The sequence below is a fragment of the Balaenoptera musculus genome, chromosome 14 (assembly GCF_009873245.2).
Source record: "Balaenoptera musculus isolate JJ_BM4_2016_0621 chromosome 14, mBalMus1.pri.v3, whole genome shotgun sequence".
Taxonomy (NCBI): domain Eukaryota; kingdom Metazoa; phylum Chordata; class Mammalia; order Artiodactyla; family Balaenopteridae; genus Balaenoptera; species Balaenoptera musculus.
In genome coordinates, this window is record NC_045798.1 from 9,151,408 (window position 1) to 9,163,589 (window position 12,182).

The window sequence follows — 12,182 nt, forward strand, 5'->3', positions numbered from 1 at the left end:
ACATGTCTCAACTAAGACCCGACGCAGCCACAAAAAAAAAAATAAGGAAAATAAATAAAATAAATATTAAAAAAAACCATCCCACATCATTTGCCTTAATAACAATCTGTGCTTCAGTTTCCTTATTTATTAATAATATGGGGATCTGAGTACCTACCTTGGGCATGGAAAGACAGAATGAGCTAATGCAGGGACAGGGCTCAACGTGGTGCCTGGCACACACAGTAGCGGGGGCTATGAGGGCCAATAGCGGGACAGGCTCTGGGTTTTATACCAAACAAAACATGGGCATCGCCCAACACTTGCTGGGTCTTTTCCTGGGCCATGGATAGAATGTCCAGTTTCCTAAGCTGCACCAGTTTGTGCTGGCAACACTATTTCTTCTCTGCACTCCCTAACTTTAGGCTTGGCTGTTCATCTGGCAGGATTACAAAAGCAACTTCTCTGGAAGGTGCTGTCTTTCTATCAATGTGGGGGAATTCACTCCTCTACTGGTTGTTAATTCTAGCTGTTGGAGAAGGAAGTAGGGGGAGAAACAAGCACATTAAAACAATCTTCTCATACAATTCCATCCAGTCTGCCACCGGAAAGTATGGACTGGGTCGGAGCACAAAAATTTATGAAGGTTTCTTTTGGGAAACCCAAATATATAAGTATTTGAATGATACAGCTGTTGATATTTGGTAGCATTTTAAAACCATTCTGTTGAGAAGCTGCTTTGTTTCCTATCATTGCATGAAATAAGTTGATGGAAAATCCAGAAGCCCATTTTGGCTGCAAATAACAGAAAACTCAATTCAAACAGGAAATGTGTCACTTAACTGAACTAGTCCAGTGGTAGGACAGGCTTCAGGTATGGTCTGATCAAGGCTCTGGCTCTGTTTCTCTGCTGTTCCTTGGCCTTGCTATTCTCCTTGGGTTGGTTTTTGTCCTCAGACTAGTTTCCCTCCTTGTTGCAAAATGTAGCAGTTCTAGACTTCACACTAGCATACTACAACTTAGAGGCCTTCTTGCCTCACACCCCCATCACAGAATGGTCCTGGGCTTCCTTCTGTTCTGATTAGACCAATCTGGATTGTCTTTCTATTCCTGAACAACACACTCTGGCCAGGGAAGTACCATGTGTTAGGTGGCTTGGGTTGGGCTGACCATGACTAGACCAATTTTTCTACCAATGAGTAGTGGGATTAATTCTGTCCCACTTTCGGCTCTATATACAGGAGAGGGGGAGGTGCAAGTTGGGAGACAACTGTACTGTCCAAAAGTTGGGGAAATTTTTAAGGGTGAGCAACAGAGTTTCCCAAAGTAAACCTGAGAAGGGATACTTGAGCCCAGGGATGCATCAAACACTACTACCTCAGCCTGAAATTCCCATCCAGAACACCTGTGGGGAAGGCCCTGTTGTTTTCCAATCATGTCCAGTTTTACCCTCACAGAAATAACCCTGAACCCCAGGAAGGATGAAGAATCTGTTCTGGGACCTCTAATGTATGCTGAGGACATGTCAGCCATTCAATTAATATATTTTTTAAAGGAAAGAACTAAGGATGTGTTGACCTGTAATCAGAAGGCACTTATTGACAAATCATTGCAACTTGTGTCTGACACATCCAGACATGCATCCACTCACAAGTACACATGTGCTCATAAATAAAAATAAATGATCTAGAAGAACAGAAAGGCAATGTAAGACCATGGAAGATTTGGCATCTAAACGGCCCTGGTTTTTGGTTTTAATACAGCACAGCTCAGCCACCCTTCCTTGTCTGTGCCTGGTCTATGTGGCCCCGGGTCTACCTCCTGTGACATGGTGACTCCTCAGGGCTCAAGGGGTGAAGCAAGGACACCTGTAACACACAGGGACACTGAGTTGGATGTCACTGCCATGCAAACAAGCATTTCAAACCAGTCTACTCTCAAAGGATGTTGGTGGAAGGCAGGCAGTGCTCTCTTTGAAAGGCAAGTTAATATATCAAATTATTAAAAAAATGCATATACATTTGCCCCTTGACTCTTCTTATGAACTTATCCCAAAGGCACCGGGCCAGTGACATGGAAAGATGTATGTGCAAGTTACTCACCATAGCGCTACTGAGAGAGCACGGGCTGGGAACCGCCCCAGCATCACTGATCGAGAACTGGTTGAAGAAACCATTCCATCCCCACCCTGGAGGACCATGAAGCTGGAAAAGTGCAAGAGGAACTCAAATACTGCTATGAAATGGCCTCTAAGAGAAACTGTTAAGGAAAAATGTAAGGTGTGAGCAAGTGTGCCTGATATACTTCCATTCTCCAAGAGAGAGGGGATCTGGGAATATACAGATGTATTTACTTATATTAAACTCACACATACGCACACACTTAGGAGGATTAACAAACAGGGTGAGGTAAGGACAGGGTGGAGAGGGCAGGGAGAAAAGTTAGACTTCTCTGAATATAACTTGCTTTGTATATTTGACTTTGGGACCATGTAAATAGTTTATCCTTAGGTACAAAAGCAAAATTTAAATAAAAATAAATTTAAAGAAGCAAGATGAGAAAACTCCCTGGCAGTCCAGTGGTTAGGACTCTGTGCTTTCACTGCCAAGGGCCTGGGTTTGATCCCTGATCCTTGGTCAGGGAACTAAGATCCCACCCACAAGCTGCGTGGTACAGCCAAAAAAAAGGAGAAGCAAGATGAAACAAATGAACAATTTTGTTTTATTCTGGCATAATCCCACTGAGAGGAATTGTCTCAGGTGACTGTAAAACATGGTAATTTGTGCATCCAGTAGGGTTTAAAAGGGCTCTAAGGACAGAAAGAGCTATTAAAAAATTCAGTACTCATATTATTACTAATATTCATATTTTTCTGAAACTATTATATGTAATATAGGATGAAGCAAATAAATAATTGTTACTATTGCTGGGAACTAATATTTTCATTATAAGAGAATAAGACACAAATGTAAAATCAAAGAAGTAAAACTATGTAAACCTAAATTTGGATTGGAAATATCAGCATGAATTAATGATCTAGTTTCTCTTAAAAATACGTACTTCCTAGCTTTGTTCACTGAAAAGGCCTAGAAACAAACTCAGTAGCAACGAGCTCCAACCCCAACACTAAATGACCAAAAGCCATTTCCCACTGAAGGGAACTGTGGCTCTGGAGAAATGGAGAAAAGTTCAAAATGCACCTAGCACCTTGTCAGGGCAGAAGGCACGGAAATCCATGGTAGAGTCACGTCAAAAGGACACAGCCAGGGCTTCCCTGGTGGCGCAGTGGTTGAGAATCTGCCTGCCAATGCAGGGGAAGCGGGTTCGAGCCCTGGTCTGGGAAGATCCCACATGCCGCGGAGCAACTGGGCCCGTGAGCCACAACTACTGAGCCTGTGCGTCTGGAGCCTGTGCTCCACAACAAGAGAGGCCACGATAGTGAGAGGCCCGTGTACCGCGATGAAGAGTGGCCCCCGCTTGCCGCAACTACAGAAAGCCCTAGCACAGAAATGAAGACCCAACATAGCAATCAATCAATCAATAAATAAATCTTTAAAAAAAAAAAAAAAGATGCAGGGAAACTCAAAGAGGCTCTGACTGACTAAGGATGGTAAAAGGTAAACTTTGAGAATATGAATTGCAATGGATTGAAGCCCATGAGTTCATAATGATACTAAAACAGAGCAAAACAAAACAAATCCTGACTCTCTGGTCACCTCTGAAAGGATGGTGACACATTTATTTTGAAAACTGGTAAATAAGGGATTTCCTTGGCAGTCCACTAGTTAAGACTCCGCGCTTCCACTGCAGGGGGTGTGGATTCCATCCCTAGTTGGGGAACTAAGATTCCACATGCCACGTGGCGTGGCCAAAAAATTTTTTTTTTAATTGGTAAATAAAAGGAAAGAGTCAAGTGTTTATCCTGACTTTCCTGGCACATTATAACTCAGGGTAATCATAGAGCAGAGGAAGGAAAGTTTCTCTGTAGAGACATATTCTTGGTAACAAATGAAGAAAGAATGTCAGCGTATGGACAGTTTCCAATCCCTAATGTTTTAGTATCATTATGTCTTTCAGTGTATTTGAATGCTGACTGGGTATTAGGTGTGATAATGGTATCATAGTTATGTTTTTAAAAAATCATCTTTTAGAGGTACAAACTGAAATATTTATAAATATGATATCTAGGACTTACTTCAAAATGATGTTAGGGGAGTTAAGTAGAAATGACATAGCTCGGCTCTAAGTTGACTGTGCAGGCTGAAAGACACCCACATGGGGGTTCACTACTCTTCTAATTGTTTACATATTTGAAATTTTTTCAGAATGAGAAGTTGAAAAACCTGACCTCCCCTTCAGATTAACAATTTGACTTCATGGAGTCTATTCAACAGATAGCACTTGAGTTGAACATGTGTTCACCTCACTATGGACAAGGATATTTATTCAGCATTAGTATAGCAGCAAACAAGGGCAAACAACCTAAAAGTCCATCCAATGCGGGCTGGTTAAATCAATTATGGTAAAAACATACAAATAGCTCTAAAAAAGAATAAGGCAGCAATATGTACACATAATATAAGATGATCTCCAAGATTACTGAGTATAGGTTAATATACTTACATAAACCAAAATGTAGAAGTGTGTTAAAAATTAGTGTGTAAGGAAAAAAGATCAACTTACAAATACACACAATTGGAGATTCGCTGTCTCTGAGGAGGAAAACTGAAGCTTAGGAGAGCTTTCACTGTCTATCCTTTTTTACCTTCAGGAAAAAAAAATCCTTTTTAACCACATGCATGGCCATTATCCACTACATAAAACCAATGAGAAAATCTGAACAAGATGCTCTAGGGTACATGGGCACAGGGGTAGCAGCTAATGAACCATCATTTTGAGTGAGCTGCCACACCTGGCAGGTGCCCTAGGCCCCCTCATTGTCTTGTGCCCAGCCCTTGCTTGGTTTTGGGGGTGCGGTCCCTGCTGCTTCCTTCTGGCACAATCACAGAGCTGTACTGGGGCCCGCTGAGCATATTTCCGTCTTTTGGAACTGATTCAGAAGGCACTCCTTAACCTGCACTTGAGAAACCAGGGCTGGGAACGTGGCTTGTTACAAAGAACAAATGTTTACAGGTAAATACTGTCAGTTCTGTTGGCATAAAACAGCTTTCTGTGTCTGATTGTGATAGGATTTTCCTCCCCACACTTTAATATTGTATTCCTGACTTCACACTTCTCTATTTTCCACAAAGGGAGGAAGAATGTTCTTTTAATAAGCTTTTTGAAAAATTAGAACCAGGGGTTGAGTTCAAAGAATGAGGTAGCTGTATAATATACTAATACGGGAAAATCTACCATAATAAAAACAATGTTCCAATACCACTGGCATTAAAAAAAAAAAAAAAAAGATGGAGTAAGATATATACTCATACACACTGGTGTAAGTAGCCATATCCATGAAAAGTGCAAAAAAAAACAGGAACAGCTTCATCTGGGGAGGGTGGCCAAGGGGCCAGGGAGAATGGAAGATTTACTTTAACATTTTAGAGTGTTTTGGAAAATGACTTACGTGCACTACACCTTTTCAAAAAGTGAATTAATTTAAAAGGTTAAAACATGCCTTAAAAAAAGAGAATTAATTAGTTGTAATTGATTTGTTGAGACTGGGTGTGAAACTATTGATATTTTTCCTTCAGTTTCCTGGTTGGCTTGGTGTGACTTGTAGAAAGCTTGTGGATCTTTGTAGAACAGAATTTCACAACAGTGCATTTTGCTAAGTAATTCCATTTTTGGTTATCAACTATAAGACGGTAAGGAGGCTGGGATTAGAGTTTTCTGTTTTAACTGATTTATACCTTTCATTTAATGCTACATGGTTTGGTGGCAGGATGCAGTCAAGCAATAATAGTAATGTCTCATATTTACCACACAGCTATTATGGGTCTGGGTCTCAGTTCTTTCCATGTATTAATGTTTAAAATCTTTACAGCAATCACTGATGTAATGTTTCCATCCCTATTTTTTTAACCAAGGGAAACACTGAGGCACAAAGAGGTTAAATGACTTGCCCAAGGCCACACAATCAGCAGTGGCAGTGAGGATTCCCACCTCGACCCTAGGGTGCAGAGTCCATGCTCTAACCACTGCCCAGTACGGCCCTTAGGAAGGGGAAGAGCTGCGAGCTGCTGCATATGTGGGCTTCTGCAGACTTGGGAGCTAGTGTAACTAGCTCAAGGCCACACATATCCATAAATTCATTATAGAAATGGGTACCTCTGCGTATGTAAGAACTAGCTTGAGCAGCAGTTTGCAGAAAACCCTATAATTTTGAGCTAGTTTTTCTACTTCTTTGTAACAAACGACTCCTAAAGGAATAGGAAGCTTAAATTGAATCTCACCCATCTATATTGTAAAGAAACTACTAACAATTCAGAAAGTTCCCTTATGGCTGTAAGATGTATGATTCTACTGTTTTTTCATCAAAATGAACACAGATCTGCTCAACATAAATAAAAAAGTTATTACCAACGGGATTTCTGTTACTCTTGGCCATGAGTGAGATAATTACTAAAAAGAGTGCATAAATACCATTTTAAAACACGAGATTTAAAGAAAAAAAAAAAGGGAGAATTAAATTCTAGGCCTGGGAATTTTCTTTGTATTTTAGAAACCCTCTCTAGAATTAAAGTAGTCATCATGAGAATGGCCACCTTCAAACCAAATGAAGTCTGAGGTAGGACCCAGGCCCACTCACTCATTCAAACCAGCACTTACCTACCCCCTCTAAACTATGCAAACTTGATGAAGCTATAAATCCTTTCCTTAGAAAGATTCACAGGTAATATACTGCACAGAATTTCACGGAGCTCACAGACCCGGATCAATAACCCCAGAGGCTGAACTGTGGAATTATGGAGTGAGGAACCTCTACTGCCTGGTCTCGCTGCTCAATTCCTTTGACCTAAATCCTGATAGTCTTTCCACCACAGCCGCTTCACTTCCTGGTGTGGAATCCAAGTGTATAATAAATTCTTATAAAAGGTAAACTGCATAGCAAATCAACATGGGTCTTTAAAATAGTAGTAAATACACCCACCCAGTAAATTATTTCCTACATCAAACTCTGATCTTAAAAGGATTTGCAGGTGGTAACTTCAAACAATTTAAATATAAAGTAAAAAATAATTCCCACTTGAAGTGGCATCCAGGATCAAAGAATGGAACTATTAAAGAGAAATCTGACAGGCACCTGAATACTAAAGTCTCTGGGTTTAAGTGGTGGTATGTTTGAATTCATAAAACAATGCCAAGGATTCAACTTAAATAGATCAACTACTGAAATAGAAACGAGCTAAAGAGACTCGAAGAGACCAAAGGATGGAGAAAGACCCTGAAAGATTCTCTTAATTAAAATAACTAAAATATTAAATGAAATGTAAAAACTATGTTAAAAAATAAATTATAGGGCTGGCAGGAAAGAGATTAGCAGACTGATGCCTAAACAAAGTGGAAATAGGAACCTTGAACTTTGGGAAGCACATGGGCACCAAGATGGCTTTGTCTTAAAGGCTTCTTCAAAACCCTGGAGACCTTCGACTTCAGTTTTTATAACGCTCTAGCAGTGCTGGGGAAGGGGATAAAGCCCAGAACCTACTCAAGGCAGGGAATCTATTAGAAAGCTGCCATTTTTTTAAGGCCCCAAACTTTATGACATTGCTGAATTATGTAGGCATTCCCCCATAGTTCAACCTAATTATAGTAGACCCCAATTACAGCTGGGTATATGGCATTAAAAACAGAAGAAATAACCCTGCCATGCAGGAGATGGCAAAGAAGCTTGCCTATCTTGACCCTGGCACTGGGTAGAGGGGAGTAAAAAGCTCTTTCCTACGAATTCATAAATAGGACCTAAACGTTTGAGGCTTAATTTCATGATACCTGTATGATGTGAAAAACATCAAGTGAGGAATTTAAAGATTCTATGGTGCTACTGCCCCAGTTTACCCAGAAAGGCAAACTCCTATCTTCTCCGGGGAAACTTAACTTCAATCCAGGCTGCAGAGACTCCCCACAGATAAAGATAAATGGACAAGTAAAACCGCCAACTCCAAGTAAAATATCACAAAACACACAGAAATGAGAACCAGCAGGAACAACAAAGAAACTCCCAAAGATTTCAGATATTGGGATAACAACCATTTTACCATATTCAGGGAAATAACACTTAAGTTTAAAAAGATTAGCAGGACTTCCCTGGTGGCGCAATGGTTAAGAATCCGCCTGCCAATGCAGGCAACACAGGTTCGAGCCCTGGTCCAGGAAGATCCCACATGCCGCGGAGCAACTAAGCCCATGCGCCACAAATACTGAGCCTGCGCTCTAGAGCCCGCGAGCCACAACTGCTGAGCCCGTGGGCCACAACTTCTGAAGCCCGCGTGCCTAGAGCCTGTGCTCCGCAACAAAGCTAAGACACCGCAATGAGAAGCCCGCGCACCGCAACAAAGAGTAGCCCCCGCTCGCCGCAACTAGAGAAAGCCAGCACGCAGCAACGAAGACCCAACATGGCCAAAAATAAATAAATAATTTATAATAAATAAATAAATAAATAATTAGGAGGGAGTAAATGACAACAAAGAATAGCCAAGCAGATTTTGAAATCTAAACAAAACAAAACTTGAAGTAAAAATATAGTGATTAAAATTAAAAATTCAGTGGATGGATTAGATAGATTAGGCATGACTGAAGAGAAAATTAATAAACTAGAAGACAGAGCTGAAGCTATTTTTGAGAATGCAGATCATAAGGACAGAGACGGAAAAAAATGAGAGGTTAAAGAGAAATGGAAAAATGAGGTCTAACACATATCTCGCTGTAAATGTCAAAGGAGAATGGGAAGAAGAGCAAAGATAATAACTTCTAACACTAATAATTTAAATTAAATTTGTTAGAGTAACCACTTAAAGAACAGTGAGTTATAAAGACCATAACTTCAAATAGAAAACAAGTGGAGGAAAAGAAAAGCAAAAAGGAGGGGAACCCCCCACCACACGCCCACAAAACCAAAAACTGGGAATCAAGCATGTCAACATGGATAAACCCCTAAAAAAAAACATGTTGAAAGAAACCATTTACAGAAGAATACACAGTGTAATTTTCATTACATAAAGTTCAAAAATTGGCAAAATTTAACATATTGTTCAGGGATACAATGAAGAAAAGCAAGGAAATGATTATATACACACATTGCAATACATTTAATTACACCCACACACACTCAAGAAACATAAATGGCATGGAACACCCTCAGTGAAAAACCCTGGTCTCCTAAAGGATGTTTTGTTAGGATCTGCAGAATGCTTTCCTGATCTACTGTGTCCCATAATGCAATGCTAAGAAATGAAAGCCAGCTAAATAACTCTCAAAGTGCTAACTTGTTTGACTTTCTACCCAAAGAATACTTAGCTAGTTAGATCTTACACATGGCATCACAAATTTTGAAGAGGCTCTAACAGTAGAAGGTTATACTGACATCCTACCGATGCTTACAGGCCTGTAAGTATATAGAATGATAAGCCTCTGCTTCTAACAGAGGCTTTCTGATTTTATTTATTTTACAAATGATGACTTCGATACGTTTTTGTTTGAAGGGTTCCACCTGGCAAAAAAAAAAAAAAGTTTGAACAGCACTGCAGGAATCCTAGCTTCCTGGAGTTGGAAGGGAATGCAGATCACCTTTCTCAAGTCTCAGTATAAATACAAATGAAAACTGTGTTAATCTGAGCAAGATTATGGATTTTAAAAATAATCTTATAAAAGCACATCATGGTGACCAAAATGTGCACTCAATAAGCAATCTGCACTGCAGCAAACTTTAGGATTGCTGGTTTACTTTCCTCTCTTTAGTGCATCATCATTAGAAATACCCAATGGCCCTAGAACAGCAAAAGGAACACAAAGCAAATCTCAAACCAATCTAAGCAAAGCAAAATCCAGCCAATCCCTGATCCACCCACCACACTGGATCCGTGCGTCTTATGTATGCTGTATAGCCTCCCAACCAGGGGATTAAGTCTACAATCTGTTGAAGTCAACTCCAGCTTTCCCTTAATCAGAAAGATTAAACCTAAATATGAGAAGGAAGATACTGGTGTTTGTCAGTGGGTCATCAAAATTTGGAAAGTGACTTTATTTTGGTAAATAAAAGGTAGAGAATTTGCCTCCACTAAAGGCTCGTGGAGTTGGTGAATGAGAACATTTCCAGCAGATGGCATGTGAACTTCTGCCAACCTCAGCAAGAACATCCTTAATCCCACCCGCTCTCCTGCCACACCTACCTAACTTGCCAGGGTTTTGCTGGAAAGGTCAAGCAGCCAGTCTGTCCCAGAACATAATGACTGGTTACTATTCTCTTGTTCACCAGCCCTGAACAACTGGTCATCTCTGGGAGACATGGTATTTGATACTGTGCTAACTGGCTGGCTAGGAGAAAAAAAGAATACACATTTTTAAAGTGGTTCCTTAGTATTTCTTCTACAGTTACATCAAATATACATCTTGGCTGAATGATTATTAAAATTCAGTAGCTGGTTACAGCCAAATATCACTGCTAGAGAACTGGTTGTTTGGGACATAAGAATGAATTTGAAATTTATCCAAAAAAATCTGTCTTAAATTATTAAAATTGTCAGAATTTTCCAAAGTAGACACTAGGCAGGAACGATTCTTAGCACCATCAGTTGCTTTACTGCCCCGTGTGGTCAGCATCTGCACACCTGTAATACTAGGCAGATGCTCACCGTTACCTGAAGCTGGTGGAATAAGTTGTCGTTTGGCTGGCCCTACAACCAAATTGAGTGTTGCGTCCTAATAGTAAGATAATGACTTTAAAAGCACTTAAAAGATTGCTGCCACACTGATTAATTTCCAGTATTTTGCAGCCTTATAAACTTCTGTTAGCTCAAAGAATATAAAGTGCATCCTTAACTTATCTAGGTAACAGTCTATTTCCCTATTTATTTCTAACTTTCTTAGTTTTAACTTCTTGGTTAAAAAACTGTGTTTGTAATTAACCGAACTGAAGTGCTTTACTTAATCCTATAACATGTACTTCAAATAACTGAATATACATACCCATAATTCTCACAACTAAAATGCTTACCTGTACTTGAAATTTTTCAGATATTTGAAATAAATCCAAATGTCATGACTGAATGACTGAAGCTATTGTGCTGATCAGATGGATAGCAGTCACCTCCGCGTTCACACAATCATTAATGACTTACTAATTCACGGATGCAGAAATTTTAAGTATTCATTCTATTTCTTGGGCTGAGGTTGACGGCACTGATAGTACATCTTCATTTTCATTTTTTTAAAAAAATTAATTAATTTATTTTTGACTGCCTTGGGTCTTCGTTGCTGCACCGCGGGCTTTCTCTAGTTGCGGCAAGCGGGGGCTACTCTTCGTTGTGGTGCATGGGCTTCTCATTGCGGTGGCTTCTCTTGTTGCGGAGCACGGGCTTTAGGCACGCAGGCTTCAGTAGTTGTGGCACGCGGGCTCAGTAGTTCTGGCTTGCAGGCTCTAGAGCACAGGCTCAGTAGTTGTGGCGCACGGGCTTAGTTGTTCCGCGGCATGTGGGATCTTCCCGGCCCAGGGCTCAAACCCGTGTCCCCTGCATTGGCAGGCGGATTCTTAACCACTGCACCATGAGGGAAGTCCTTCATTTTCACTCTTCATCTGAAGTTCACATACATAATCCAGTAAAGATGAATGAAAATCGACTTTTGCCTGTACTTGTATCAAATTTTCCTAATGTAACTTTTGTGCTGCCATCGATGTAAATCTTGGAAATATTCTTTGGTGTCTTATAACTCTACAGTGAATGCTTATGTGTAAGCCAAGTTGTAGGCACTTTTTATGGGTTTAATCTTCACAATTCCACCATTTTACAGGTGAGGAAACCGAAGCCTGGAGCAGAAGATGTCACATTCTTCTGGTGTAGGCTGACGTGTACATCTGATTTGCAGAACAAAAAAAAGTGAAGAACCATCCTTGCAGATTCACACTAACTGGTCTGCAAGGCTGAGTGAGCTTTGGGTCTGTCTTTTCTTAAGAGATAGGAAATGGCATACAGAACTTGAAACCTCTTTATTTTTTTGGGGGGGCTGTGCTGCGTGTAATCCTAGTTCCCCGACTAGGGATT